Below are 15,664 nucleotides of genomic sequence, written 5' to 3'. Positions count from 1 at the left end.
TGGCATGTGGCCTTGCTCCTCTGCCCATCTGATGCCTCCAATCAAAAATCAGGGACTGAAAAGACCACTGCTACGGTAGGTGACCCATGTGTTTTATTTCATTTCTTACATTTTTACCTGTTTTTGACTGCTTGCTTTTGTCACCGTTCACAACCTAACATTATCACTGCATTTTTCAATTTTTACTGATCACAGTAATTTCTTTATTAATCATTAGTTTTTTGTACACATTATCATTCATCTCTTGTCGCTGAGCTTTGTGCCCATTCATTATTATAGTTATTATGTGTATGTATTCACCAATGCTGGTGAGATTTATCTGTCTATTTGATAGTCTTCATTAAATTTTTTATGCTGTGCTTGTAACTATCAATAATTATTATGTATATTTTTGTACTGTGCTTACAATATTTATCTATATTTTATTATTATTATTATTATTATTATTATTATCATCATTATTTCTCAATTTTTATTGGTATTATCTCTATGTCTTTAGACCCCTGATGAAGGCTTTGAGCCGAAACATGGCCCGTGTAGGGTCTTTGTATCAGTATTTTGTGGCTAATAAACTCTTGGTCGCTCTTACTCCTTGATTGCCTTAGTCATTTGGAATTCTCCTCACCTCCACCTTCATTGGTATAACTTTGAGTCTCCCTCAGATTTATTCTCCCCTTCTTAGTAATCTTCCTTCTCCTTCCTCTGTCCCTCTCCTTTACAGGAGTGTTCTGAGCCAGAACTGCACTGTATGGAACATGCCACCTAGCACCTCCATCCTGCCAAATTGTGATGTGGCCACTGCAGGGGAGACATTGCAAGGGGAGCCATTTTCATGCCCCCGTCTCCCTTGTGCCTTGTGTGCCCACACTGCTTGCACACCCCTCCGGATGCCCCTGCCACTCTAAGCTGAGCAGGAGTCCTCGGACTGCATGTTTGCCAGTGGGGAGGTGGTGCTTCAATATTGTGTTTTCAATTGCTAGAGACCATGGGCGTAGCCAGACCTCGTGGTGGGAGGGGGCCAGAGCCCGAGGTGGGGGGGGGCAATTTTGGTCTGCCCCCCCCCCACACTGCCCCACCACCACCTTAAATCAAAGTAGGGTATACACAAAAAGTAGCACACATGAGTTGTCTTGTTGGGCAGACTGGATGGACCGTGCAGGTCTTTTTCTGCCATCATCTACTATGTTACTATGTATGTTACTGCCCCACCACCACCCTGCTGCACCAAATACCACGGCTGGCGGGGGTCCCCAACCCCCGCCACCTGAAGCCTTTTCCAGCACCGGTCTCTGTCATCACCGCGTTGCCTGCCCTGCTCTCTCTTCCTCTTATTTCATTAAAAGGAACATGCAGGATGTGAGGGGGAAGAAAGAGCAGGGCAGGCAACGCTCTTTGTAAGCTTGTAAGATTGTAAGCTCTTTGAGCAGGGACTGTCTTTCTTCTATGTTTGTGCAGCGCTGCGTATGCCTTGTAGTGCTATAGAAGTGATAAATAGTAGTAGTAGTAGTCTCTTGTAACCAGAGCTAATATTGTGATGTCATAATGCCTCAGGCCACCAATAAGAGCCAACCTCATCAGTGATGTCACAATGGCTTGATTGTCCTATACTTGGCTTACTTTTATTACATAGCTCTTTGAGCAGGGACTGTCTTTCTTCTATGTTTGTGCAGCGCTGCGTATGCCTTGTAGTGCTATAGAAGTGATAAATAGTAGTAGTAGTAGTCTCTTGTAACCAGAGCTAATATTGTGATGTCATAATGCCTCAGGCCACCAATAAGAGCCAACCTCATCAGTGATGTCACAATGGCTTGATTGTCCTATACTTGGCTTACTTTTATTACATAGCTCTTTGAGCAGGGACTGTCTTTCTTCTATGTTTGTGCAGCGCTGCGTATGCCTTGTAGCGCTATAGAAATGCTAAATAGTAGTAGTAGTAGTAGCAACGCGGCAGTGCCGGAGACCGGTGCCGGAAAAGGCTTCAGGTGGCGGGGGTTGGGGACCCCCGCCAGCAAAACCAGGGGCCCAGAGAAAATTTGAGTTGGCCAAGACCCCCGTGGCCCCACGTAGCTACGCCACTGCTGCAGACAGGCGTATTTCCTGGACGTCCTGCAGAACTCGCCTATCCCTCACTGTTGAAAATAGGATAATGAAACCGCTGCCCCCTACTGGCAGCACTGTAGGTGGAGGACTCCCCATCATATAGAGGGAACAGTGGCCCCTGCTCCTTTATATCTTTTTTTTTAACTATCCTGATCTAGCACCAGGGGCGTAGCTGTTATGGGGCCACGGGGGCCTGGGCCCCCTGCCGATGCCCCTCTCAACCCTCCCCCCCGCCAACGCCGTCTGTACCTTTGCTGGTGGGGGACCCCAACCCCCGCCAGCCGAAGTCTTCTTCCTGCGTTTGGTTTCTTCTGAGTCTGACGTCCTGCTGCACGTACAATGTGCAGGACGGCAGACTCACAGAAACAGAACGAAGCCCTGCAGATCACCAGCAAAGGTACAGACGGCGACGGATGGCAGGCGGGTCGAGAGGAGGGGGAGTCAAACTTGTTGGAGGTGGTGCTGGCGGCGGCGGCGGCAGGGGGTGTCGGCGATGGTGGCGAAGGGGTTGGCGGCACCGGGGGGGGGCTAAAATGTGCCCCCTCACCTCGGTTCTAGCCCCCCCCCCTACCACTGAAGTCCAGATACGCCCCTGTCTAGCACACATCCCTAGCTGAGATCACTGTTCTTTTCAGTTTGTGTCGTCATTTTACTGGCTTTACTGAACTCTTTGGAGCTTGAAATGTTTTATGTCACCTTCTCAGATTCTGGGAAACAAGCAGCTCCCACACCCCCACATATGATTCTGTAAGGATGTTGCTAGACCTGGTTTGGGGATCACCTGTCACTCAGAACGGGCCATTGCATAAGGAACAAAAAAAAAAAACCAAAGATTTCCAAGGTGATTGAAACTTGCCCTCTATAAGCAGGACAACGTCGATGTAAAAAGTATGTCATGCTCGGTCCTTTCTCCGGTTCCTCCTCTCTTCCTTCTCTGTATCACAATCGGGGCTGAAGCTGCAGCTCTGCCACCTAGTGGCCACAGCGATCCTTCACGTCCGTCCTTCAGTTCGAGAAAGGCAAGAAAGCAGAGCCGGGCACACAGCACGCGTATCTCTCTCCCCGCACCTCAGTCTGCTCTTTGACACAGTAACTTCCCCATCCACTTCTTTTTCTCTGTTATGTTTCCAGTTTGGGCAGCATTTAATTCACAAAGCCAGAATTTGTCTCGTGTCCTTTGCCAGCCGGACCACTTCCAAGACGGATTTCAAGCTTCTGGAATATAAGCGGGGCTCCAAAGGACACCCGCAGAGCTGGGAAATGTGAATGTGGGTAAAGCTTTACCCCCCCCGGTTTCTGAATGCATCTCCCACAGACGTGAAGCAAGGCAGCGTCGGGCAGGCCAGGGTTTTTGGAGGAAATCAGAGAAAGCATGAAGCAGTGCAAGACTTACAGGGGGGTCGACTCTCTGTTCCCCGCGCAAGGATGCTTAGCCGTGAAAACTGCGCAGCTCAGGAGAACTGAAGCATTAACGTGATCTGGAGCTTTACAGGTAAGGGGGACGTGGACAGTTCTGTACTCTGGAAAGGATGAAAGGGTTTCCATCAGACGTATCCCCTAAAATGTATGCTGAGTGAGAAGTAGCTTCAATATTGTAGGGTAACATTCCTTCCATCTCTGAAAATTGCATTTTGCTGTGAGATGCAGCTGTGAACCTAATCATTCGTTGCTTATAAAGTTAATCCCTGGAATCAACCGTATGGATTTCTTTGGAAAAATAGGTTTCACAGTTATGAAACCTCTTTTTTTTTCAGTAGTGTAATTGAGTCAGGTGAGATCACTGAAAGAGACAGAGCTCATATTAAGAGACATTTGCATACGTGGGGATTTCTATTCCAGGGTGTGGCAGACTGTTGAACCTTAGTTACAAGAATAAGGTAAGGCGAGAAATAGCTCAGAGAAATCTAGCCAGGAACGCTCAGATCTTCAAACCACATGTGCAAACCTTAATATTAGGTATCTGAGTGGTTGATTAAGGTGATTAATAAATAGTTGCGTTTTCTTTAAGGTAGCCTATTTCCCTGCATAATTCATAAGACTGACATTGTATAAAAGTGTCTGGTTTGTTTGTTTTTTAATCATGAAAGCTTTTTTTTTTTTAAATTAAGACCCTCTGTTTTCACCCTATACTGGTCCTCACAAGACAACATAGGAGGTTAGAGAATTGCTCAGATGCAGACGCTGGAAAGAAAACAACTGAGCACTTTCCAATCAGTGCAAAGATTTTTCTAACCTAGAATGAAGCAGGTGGCAATGAAAGAAATCAACATTGCTTTTGCAGGAGAAAGCGCTTATTATAAGTCCAGGATACCCTAGAAATCTGCTCAAGTGCTCGCCTTGAAAAGGAGCCTCTGCATTGAAGTTTGATATTCATTTTGACTTTGACTTATCCTAAAGATGCATACCAATAAGGAAGAAACAGAAAAACAGATTTAGCAGAAAAGGCTGAATAATTAGAGGCAGATACAGGAATATTTTGATTTATTTTGTTAAGTTGGTAGATTGATTTCATTCATTTTATTATTTTTTATTTATTTATTATTACATTTGTACCCCGCACTTTCCCACAGAAGCAGGTACAATGCGGCTTGTGTGTTTTTATTAGGAATGTAAATTGTGTAACCCGTTCCGGGTGTAGTCGATAGGACGGGCTACAAAATTGAATAAATAAATAAATAAATGTATTGTAGATACCTTAAGACGGTGTTTCCCGAGTTCGATCCTGGAGTACCCCTTGCCAGTCAGGTTTTCAGGATATCCACAATGAAAATCATGAAAGAGATTTACATAGAATGGAGGCAGTGTATGCAAATCAAGTTCATGCATATTCATTGTGGATATCCTGAAAACCTGACTATTCTCCAGGACCGACTTGGGAAACACTGCTGTAATGAATGAGTCTGGCAGACACTTGTTACTGTGAGATGGCTCACTGAATGGAAGTCCAGCATGTGATGTGGCAGGGCAAGAGTGGACATGCAGGAGGAAATTCGAAAAATCGGCGCTAAATGTTATTCTGTAAAGGGTGCTCCAGGGTGAGTGCTCTTCATACAATAGCATTCAACACTGCATTCCAGTGGCGTAGCTACGTGGGCCAGGTCCCCGTAGATTTGGCCCTGGACCCCCCCTGCCAACGACCCTCTCGACCCCACCTCCCACCGCCAACCCTCCCCCCCCACCCCGCCACTGTCGCCGTGGGCTACCTTTGCTGGTGGGAGACCCCAACCCCCGCCAGCCAAGGTCCTCTTCTTCCGGCGCAAGGCTTCGTTCTGTTTCTGACGTCCTGCACGTTACGTGCAGGACGTCAGACTCAGAAACAGAACGAAGCCTTGCGCTGGAAGAAAAGATCCTTGGCTGGTGGGGATTGGGGTCCCCTGCCAGCAAAGGTAGGCGACGACGGCGGTGGGGGAGGGTTGGCGGTGGGAAGGGGGTCAAGAGGGTCGTTGGCAGGGGGGGTCAAAGTTGGTGGCGGCGGTGGCGGGGGTCAGCAATGGCGAGGGGGTCGGTGGTGCCGGGGGGGGGCTAAAATGTGTCCCCTCACCTCAGGCTCTGGACCCCCCTTCTGCAGAAATCTGGCTATGCCCCTGCTGCATTCCATGCTCAGCTTTGGGTACGAGGGCTTGTGCCAACTGAAACCTGGTGTATATCCTGGTACGTAAGTTGGGCACATGAGCCCTGCTACTCTGTAACACTAAACACATTTTTTTGTGAATGTCCCTGATCTGCCCAAGCCCCTCCCATGGCCACACCCTCTTTTGAGTTGCACGTGATCTAATTTAGTCCCCATTTCCATAGAATATCGAGCAGCCAGATCAGCGCCCAAATCTCTCATTTTGACAGTGCCTCCCCTTTATTAATCAAATTACACTGGCTTTCCATCAAAGCGAGAATCATCTTCACCTTGTGTTCAATTCTGGTCGCCGCATCTCAAAAAAGATATAGTGGAATTAGAAAAGGTGCAGAGAAGGGCAACGAAAATGATAAAGGGGATGGGACGACTGCCCTATGAGGAAAGGCTAAAGCAGCTAGGGCTCTTCAGCTTGGAGAAAAGGCAGCTGAGGGAAGATATGATAGAGGTCTATAAAATAATGAGTGGAGTTGAACGGGTAGATGTGAAGCGTCTGTTCACACTTTCTAAAAATACTAGTACTAGGGGGCATGCGATGAAGCTACAATGTAGTAAATTTAAAATGAATTGGAGAAAATATTTCTTCACTCAACGTGTAATTAAACTCTGGAATTCGTTGCCAGAGAATGTGGTAAAGGCGGTTAGCTTAGCGGAGTTTAAAAAAGGTTTGGACGGCTTCCTAAAGGAAAAGTCCATAGACCGTTATTAAATGGACTTGGGGAAAATCCACTATTTCTGGGATAAGCAGTATAAAATGTTTTGTACATTTTTGAGATCTTGCTGGGTATTTGTGACCTAGATTGGCCACTGTTGGAAACAGGATGCTGGGCTCGATGGACCTTTGGTCTTTCCCAGTATGGCAATACTTATGTACTTATGTAATTTATGTACCTCTGTCTTTCAAATCGTAAATGGCACATCTCCGGACTATATGGTAATATTAATAAACTTACCTCAAAGAAACACTAAATATGAGGCAAGAAACTATCTCAGACTACACCTCCCAAATTGCAAAAAAAGTGATCTACAACACTGTCCGCTCTGCAGACTTCATTTAAGGGTCCTTTTACAAAGGTGTGCTGAAAAATGGCCTGCGGTTGTATAGACGCGTGTTTGGGGCGCACGCGGAATCATTTTTCAGCACACCTGTAAAAAAAATGCCTTTTTAAATTTTTTTGCCAAAAATGGACGTGCGGCAAAATGAAAATTGCCGCACGTCCATTTTGGGTCTGAGACCTTACCGCCAGCCATTGACCTAGCAGTAAGGTCTCACGCGGTAACCGGGCAGTAATGGTCTACGTGCATAAAATGCCGATTACCGCCCATGTACCAGAAAATACAAATATTTTCTGGTGCATGTAGCGGACGCGCATCAACAATGAAATTACCACAAGGGCCACGCGGTAGCTGGGAGGTAACTCAAAACTGACACACATTGGGCGCTCGGAGGGGCCTACACGACTTAGTAAAAGGGCCCCTTACCTAGGTACCAAATGGTGGAACTCCTACCACCCAAAATAAGAAATATACAGGAATATACTAGATTCCACAAAATCCTCAAATTGTTCCTATTCAAACAAACCCTCGCAAAGAACAAACAACTAATTATTACCTGAATTAGTTATTTATTTATTATCTCATTTGTACCCCACATTTTCCCAACAGCGTCAGGCTCAATGTGGTTTACAGCGCACCGCAGAGGCAGATGCCAATGCTGCAAAATTAAGATAATACAACAGAAAACATACACAAGTACTATTGGGGAGGATGGGGAAGAGGGTTCTCTTTGCTTCATGTACAATTTCTCATTCATAATAGATTTTCTAAATGTTAAACATCCATAGCTGCGAATTTTGCTGGTGTTATAGAGAAAGAAGCGACAGGTCTTGGCTATCTGCTGGATATGCGCAGAGAAGGAGAGGGAGGAGTCGAAGATGACTCCGAGGTTGCGGGCAGATGAGACGGGGACGATGAGGGTGTTATCAACTGAGATAGAGAGTGGAGGGAGAGGAGAAGTGGGTTTGGGTGGAAAGACAAGAAGCTCGGTCTTGGCCATGTTCAGTTTCAGGTGGCGGTTGGACATCCAGGCAGCAATGTCGGATAAGCAAGTACATATCAAGGTAAGGTATACACAAAAAATGGCACATGTGAGTTTATCTTGTTGGGCAGACTGGATGGACCGTGCAGGTCTTTTTCTGCCGTCATCTACTATGTATGTTAGTATCCCAGTACCTTTATGATACTGTATTGCAAATTGGATTCTTACAACAAATTACTTTCTTATGCATTATTTTATTTTAGTTACATTTGTACCCTGTGCTTTCCCACTCATGGCAGGCTCAATGCAGCAGGCAATGGAGGGTTAAGTGACTTGCCCAGAGTCACAGGGAGCTGCCTGTGCCTGGAATCGAACTCAGTTCCTCAGGACCAAAGTCCATCACCCTAACCACTAGGCCACTCCTCCACTTGATTTGTTATGTATCCTATACTGTTTATTGTAAGCCACATTGAACTCAAACTTGTTTGGGATAATGTGGGATAGAAATGTCACAAATAAATAAATGGTGTCAATTAAGTGCTTGTTAACTGTAATAATTAAATCACTGAAACTCATTAACTAATTGTTTTGGGTGCCGATCTGGGATCCACTCCCTTTGTAGAATCCAAGCTTCAATGCCTTGTGTCTGTCTGTGTACTGTAAGTGGTCTGAGCAAGCCCTGAGATGCCTCTCCTCACTCATTCTCCCAGAGAATAGTAGTGGAGGAGTGGCCTAGTGGTTAGAGCACTGGTCTTGCAATCCAGAGGTGGCTGGTTCAAATCCCGCTGCTGTTCCTTGTGATCTTGAGGAAGTCACTTAACCCTCCATTGCCTCAGGTACAAACTTAGATTGTGAGCCCTCCTGGGACAGAGAAATACCCAGTGTACCTGACTGTAACTCACCTTGAGCTACTACTGAAAAAGGTGTGAGCAAAATCTAAATAAATAAATATTTGAGATTCTACACGGAATGTTGCCAGTGGAGGAGTGGCCTAGTGGTTAGTACAGTGGAACATGGAATGTTGCTACTATTTGAGATTCTACATGGAATGTTAATGTTGCTATTGCACTAGCAACATTCCATGTAGAAGCCTGCCCTTGCAGATCAGCAGTGCGGCCGCGCAGGCTTCTGTTTCTGTGAGTCTGACGTGCAGGACGTCAGACTCACAGAAACAGAAGCCTGCGCGGCCGCATTGCTGATCTGCAAGGGCAGGCTTCTACATGGAATGTTTTTAGTGGAGGAGCAGCCTAGTGGTTAGAGCTCTGCTCTTGCAATCCAGATGGCTGGTTCAAATCCCGCTGCTGTTCCTTGTGATCTTGAGGAAGTCACTTAACCCTCCATTGCCTCAGGAGGCCTGGTTCTAATCCCCCTATGACTCTTTGAGATTTTAGGAAAGTCATTTACCTGAGGATTCTGTATAGCGTGCCGAAATCCATGTGTGTTCTATAACTACGCACGTAGCTTAATTGGCTTAACAAGCCAATCAGCATTTTTAACAGCACTTTACAAGCAATAATGAGCACTAATTGGCAATAATGAGCTTTAGTCAGTCTGATGCAGGTCAAGCCCAAGAATGCCTCTGACATAGTGCCACGTTTCGCTTCAAGCTGCATCAGGAAAGCATGAATATTTTCTATGATACTTCCTGGCACATTTCTGTTCTACATCAGTACTGATGTAAAAGAGAAATGTGCCGGGAAATGTTATAATAATTGAATAATGAGATAATTAGTGCTAATTGACTTTTTAACAAGCAATTATTGGCACTGGTTAGATTTAATTATACGAGATATGAGAAAATACGAGAAAGCAACCCCACTACTAGAAATACTACACTGGCTACCAATCAAGGCAAGACTGGTTTTCAAAACGAGCACCCTAATCTTTGAAATACTATTTGGAATGGCACCCGAATATATGCACTAAGAAATGAACAATACCCCTTCCACATAATCCATTACTTCAAACTGTATGAATTTTACCACTCTAGTTATAATTAAGTGCGCTTCTACCCTTATCCTACCCTGTATTGCTCACTAGAAGCTGTAGTCCCATCCCCAGAGACTTAGCCTCATTGGGATTACTTCTCTCTATATGCTACTATATATTCGTCCCAGAGTTGTATTCTCTTTTCCGGAACCTTATCAGCTTTTTTGCACCTACTGTTACTCTATTTTCCACTCTGTAGATATTCCCGGAGTTGGTACTCTCCTCTCCGGAACCTGTAAGCCACATTGAGCCTACTGCTATGCGGGAAAATGTGGGATGCAAATGTAATAAATAAATAAAATAAATAAATATGCTGGACATGGTCCAGTTATCCCCAAGTAACGCAAGCCCAGAAACCAGGAACTACCTACTACTAGACCTACCCAACTGTAGAAACATTACCTACAACACCATCTAGACTGCAGGTTTTAGCTACCTGGGCTCCAAATGGTGGAACTCAAGTGCATTCACTCTACCGCTCCCCAGTACCTCTCCGCTCTTGTCTCTCCCTACGCCCCCCCCCCCCTCGGGTACTCCATTCTGTGGATAAATCTCTCTTGTCTGTCCCCTTCTCCTCTACTAATTCCAGACTCCGTTCCTTTTATCTCGCTGCACCTCATGCTTGGAATAGACTTCCCGAGCCTGTATGTCTAGCCCCGTCTTTGGTCGTTTTCAAATCCAGGCTGAAAGCCCACCTCTTTGACTCTGCTTTTGACTCCTAACCACTGCTCACTTGCCCTGTACCCTTTTATCCCCACCTCTTTAATTCCCTTACCTCTTAGTTGTTCCGTCTGTTTGTCTGTCCTATTTAGATTGTGAGCTCTTTGAGCAGGGACTGTCTTTTTGTGTATGGTGTACAGCGCTGTGTATGCCTTGTAGCGCTATAGAAGTGATAAGTAGTAGTAGTAATGTAGAAGCCTGCCCTTGCAGATCAGCAACTCGGCCGCGCAGGCTTCTGTTTCTGTGAGTCTGACGTCCTGCACGTACATGCAGGACATCAGACTCACAGAAACAGAAGCCTGCGCGGCTGCGTTGCTGATCTGCAAGGGCAGGCTTCTATATGGAATGTTGCTAATGGAGGAGTAGCCTAGTGGTTAGTGCAGTGGAACATGGAATGTTGCTACTATTTGAGATTCTGGAATGTTGCTATTACTTGAGATTCTACATGGAATGTTGCTACTATTTGAGATTCTACATGGAATGTTGCTATTCCACTAGCAACATTCCATTTTTAGATTGTGAGCTCTTTGAGCAGGGACTGTATTTTCATGTATGGTGTACAGCACTGTGTATGCCTTGTAGCGCTATAGAAGTGATAAGTAGTAGTAGTAGTAACTCAATACCAAAAGCCAGTGGCGTACCAAGGGGGGGCGGTCCATCCCGGGTGCACGCCGCTGGGGGGGGGTGCCGCACGCCTGTCGGCTGTTCGTTTTCATGCTCCCTTTGCCCCGGAACAGGTTACTTCCTGTTCTGGGGCAGAGGGAGCAAGAAAACGAAGAGCCGGCAGGTGCGCGGCACCCTCCCCCCAGCGGCGTGCACCCGGGGGGTTCTTTCACCGGGGGGGGCATCGCACTGTTCCGGGGAGGGCGCATCGGCGATCTGCCCTGGGTGTCAGCTCCCCTAGGAACGCCACTGCCATAAGATGCATTACTAACCACCTCCAATTCAGGAAAGAAATGAAAACCTATCTTTTCAAAAAATTCTACAACTAACTACAAAACTACCAATTACTACTATTACTACTACTACTTAACATTTCTAGAGCGCTACTAGGGTTACGCAGCGCTGTACAAATTAACAATAAGGACGGTCCCTGCTCGGAAGAGCTTACAATCTAAAGGACGAAATGTCAAGTTGGGGTAGATAAGTTTTCTGAGAGGAGGTGTAGTGATTAGGTGCCGAAGGCGACATTGAAGAGGTGGGCTTTGAGCATTGATTTGAAGATGGGTAGGGAGGGGGCACGGCGTATGGGCTCAGGGAGTTTGTTCCAGGCATGGGGTGAGGCGAGACAGAAGGGACGGAGCCTGGAGTTGGAGGTGGTGGAGAAGGGTACTGAAAGGAGGGATTTGCCTTGAGAGCGGAGGTTACGGGTAGGGACGTAAGGGGAGATGAGGGTAGAGAGGTACGGAGGGGCCGCAGATCGAGTGCATTTGTAGGTGAGTAAGAGAAGCTTGAACTGTATGCAGTATCTGATTGGGAGCCAGTGGAGTGACTTGAGGAGAGGGGTGATATGAGTATATCGGTTAAGGCGGAAGATAAGACGTGCGGCAGAGTTCTGGATGGACTGAAGGGGGAGTAGATGGCTACGTGGGAGGCCGGTCAGGAGTAGGTTGCAGTAGTCAAGGCGAGAGGTAATGAGAGAGTGGATGAGAGTTCGGGTGGTGTGCTCGGAGAGGAATGGACGAATTTTGCTGATGTTATAGAGGAAGAAGCGACAGGTCTTGGCTACCTGCTGGATGTGCGCAGAAAAGGAGAGGGAGGAGTCGAAGATAACACCGAGGTTGCGGGCAGATGAGACAGGGACGATGTGGGTGTTCTCAACTGAGATAGAGAGTGAAGGGAGAGGGGAAGTGGGTTTGGGTGGGAAAACAATAAGTTCAGTCTTAGACATATTCAGTTTCAGGTGGCGGTTGGACATCCAGGCAGCAATTACCTCCCTGCTGAATCTATCCCTGCACAAACTCTATTAAATAACTGCACAAAACTACAGGTGGCCTTTTCACACTGCAGAGCACAAATGTAACTCCACCTAAATGTAGTTGTAAGCCACTTTGAACCGAAACTAGCTTTCGGATAATAGTGGAATAGAAGAACGCATAAATAAGTAAATGGCTTTTACACATTTATTTATTATTTATTTATTGCACTTGTTGTATCCCACATTTTCCCACCTATTTGCAGGCTCAATGTGGCGTGCAGAGAGTACAGTTGGTGTTATACAGAAGTCAAGGAAAAGAAGAAGATTTGGTCAAGCAGTTATAGAAAGGTACATTCTGAGTAAAGGTAGATAGGTGTTGTTTCGAAGATAGTTATGGGTTCTCCTGGTAGGCCTTGTTAAATAGGTAGGTTTTCAGGGATTTGCGGAAGTTGTTCAGTTCGTTAATCGTTTTGAAGTGCTTTGGGAGTGAATTCCACAACTGCGCACTTTTGTAGGAAAAGCTGGTTGCGTGTGTTAGTTTGTATTTTACTCCTTTACAGCTGGGGAAGTGTAGGTTAAGAAAGGTGCGGGAGGATCTTTTAGCATTTCTTGGTGGTAGGTCCACGAGGTCTAGCATGTAAGTCGGGGCGTCTCCGTAAATGATCCACACCTAAACTTTACTCGTGATCAGAAAAATGGGACGTGGAAATGGGAAGGGCAAGGGCATAACAGGAACATTCCAAAAATTAACGCGGGGATATGTGTCTAATGTAGGTGTGTACTAGAGAATGGCACGGGGATGGGGACCTGCAGTAACCGTGGGGATGGGGATGGGGACAGAGCCCACGGGGATGGGGCGGGGACAGATCCTGCAGGGATAGAGCCCACGGGGACGGGGCGGGGATGGGGACAGAGCCCATGAGGGGTACAAATTGTATTCCCCTGTCATTCTCTAGTGTGTACATTTGTACTACATTTCAGTTGGTGCAAATGGCTTAGATGTGATTCCAGGGCACGAGTGCGGCTTATAGAATAGCTCCTTTTTCTGTGCTAATTTTTTTGCTGCCAGACCCCGGATTCCATATAGTAGGACCAGGGCTTTTTTTGAGGGGGGTACTTGGGGGTACTGAGTACCGGCAACTTTTCCATTGTCTGCTAAAATTGACTCCTGAACCCCAAGTTTTAAAGAAAGAGCTCAGCCTCTACACACCAATTCTGCCTTGTCATATATTCTGTGACTAGTTGCAGGGGGGCCTGGCTATTGTGGGGTGGGTCCCCTCAGTGATCACTCCACCCCTGAAGGGTGGCCTGGCATTTGAGTACCGGCACCTTTTTCACTAGAAAAACGCACTGAGTAGGACTTAAGTTGCGTGCACAAATCCAGTTATGTTCTGGATTTTGCACGCGCAGCTTAATTACTCAACAAGCCAATCAGCGCTGACAATTGCCACTTAACAAGCAACTATTGACACTAATTGGCATTAATTAGAATTTACATGCAGAATTGTCTGAGCGTATTCTATAACATGATGCGTGTAAATTCTAAGTTGCATAGTTGAAAAAGGGGCCTGGCTACGAGCATGGAATGGGCGGCTCATGGGCGTTTCTAAAACCAATGTGCTTTGTTATGGAACACACCCGGTCCGCACCTAATTTAGGCGCCAGCATTTCCACCAAGCTTACTTATCGTAACTGCTCGTGACTACATTTAGTCGTGCAGACGGGCGCTCGGTGAATTCTATAAACCGCGTGGAAGGTTAGGCTTATTCTATAAAAGTGTGCCTACATTAAGGAGTACTTTATAGAATACAGCTAGGTGTATTTCGTTTTGGTGCCGATTCTTAGGCGTGATATATAGAATCTAGTCCCCTTAATGTATTCATTCTTCCTTCAAATTCAGTTGCTCATTTCTCAAACATTCCAATTAGCACGCTTTCTACAAAGACGAAAATCCCTAGCTTTGTAGCTACATCTCATATACCCATACCACAATACCAATAACTGGTTGTACTCAATTAAACATCTAAAAATACAACAACCATTTGTACTGCAAAAATATGTGTATTTTAATTTGTATCAAAATATACAATAATAATTCTCTCTTACGTATCACACTGTTGTGCACTCAAACAAATACATCCCACAAGCATTCATTCTCATTCATCCAACTCATACATTACAATATAAACTCAATGCAGTATAGCAGGACTTTTATCTGAATACATGTCAATACTAATCTGTGTAATCATAATTATCAACATCCAGTGGTGTTCCTAGGGGCACTGACACCCGGGGTGGATCGCCGATGTGCCCCGCCACCCCCCCCCCCCGGAACAGCGCAACCCCCCCAGCAAAATAACCCTCTGGGTGCAGCGCGACCCCCAGCGAAAGAACCCCCCCCGGGTGCATGCCTTCGGGGGGGGGGGTGCCGCGCGCCTGTCGGCTCTTCGTTTCCATGCTTCCTCCGCCCCGGAATAGGAAGTAACCTGTTCCGGGGCAGAGGGAGCATGAAAACGAAGAGCCGACAGGCACGCGGCACCCCCCCAGCGTCGTGTACCCGGGGCGGACCGCCCCCACCGCCCCTCCCCCCCCTTGGTACGCCACTGTCAACATCATCCCAGTACTGATGTGTTAATTCTCTATGAACTATTCTTCCACTTCTGTTTTCAATCATCAGATCAGTCAAAGATGTATGGCACAAGCTCCAGTCCCAGAATACTCCTGCCTGAGTGATATACTCATAAATCACAAATCCTAAATAGTACCAAGGTGTACTCATCAGCACTCATCGGAAATATGGTTCCAGTTCTCAGGTTTCAGATCAAGTCAACTGTTAACTTGTAAATGATGAATTCCCTCTCAGGGTCATTTTTCAGTAGGCAATCGAACAACCACACTAGGACCCGACGTGATCATGTTTCGCTATAAACCAGTGTCTTCAGGGGTCTTGTGTTCTAAACAAAACAACAGTGTGTTTATACTACCTTAAAATTCAACTATTGCACACGCACAATAATACAAAATAACTAACAATACAATAAATAGTTACTTGCCAGCTCTTCAAGGTGGTCAGGTATCTGACAACCAGCAATGTGCCGGTGAAACCGTCCGAAGGGATGTTCACACATGTGCATAGCTGACAGTAGAAGCTCAGTGTTTAAATACCTCTCTAAATATTCAGCCAATCTATCTCTTTATTTAACCCACACGGGGCCACCGTATTCCATCAAAATATTAAACATTGTTCCTTTCTTAATAACATTAAATGAAC

General features: G+C 46.1%; 1 protein-coding gene across 1 annotated transcript in view; it reads left to right on the top strand.

Annotated features, from left to right (window-relative positions):
- Positions 1-3,361: 3,361 nt before the first annotated feature.
- HTR1E (5-hydroxytryptamine receptor 1E) overlaps positions 3,362-15,664 on the top strand; it is a 124,687-nt gene continuing 112,384 nt past the window's right edge. Inside the window, 1 exon segment of the mRNA XM_030195646.1 lies at positions 3,362-3,592. The gene's annotated coding sequence lies outside the window, so the exon portion shown is untranslated.

Source organism: Microcaecilia unicolor, chromosome 3 (genome assembly GCF_901765095.1).
Source record: "Microcaecilia unicolor chromosome 3, aMicUni1.1, whole genome shotgun sequence".
In the NCBI taxonomy this organism is placed as follows: domain Eukaryota; kingdom Metazoa; phylum Chordata; class Amphibia; order Gymnophiona; family Siphonopidae; genus Microcaecilia; species Microcaecilia unicolor.
Note: the sequence above shows the minus strand (reverse complement) of the source record. Positions and strands in the feature narration are given on the sequence as shown.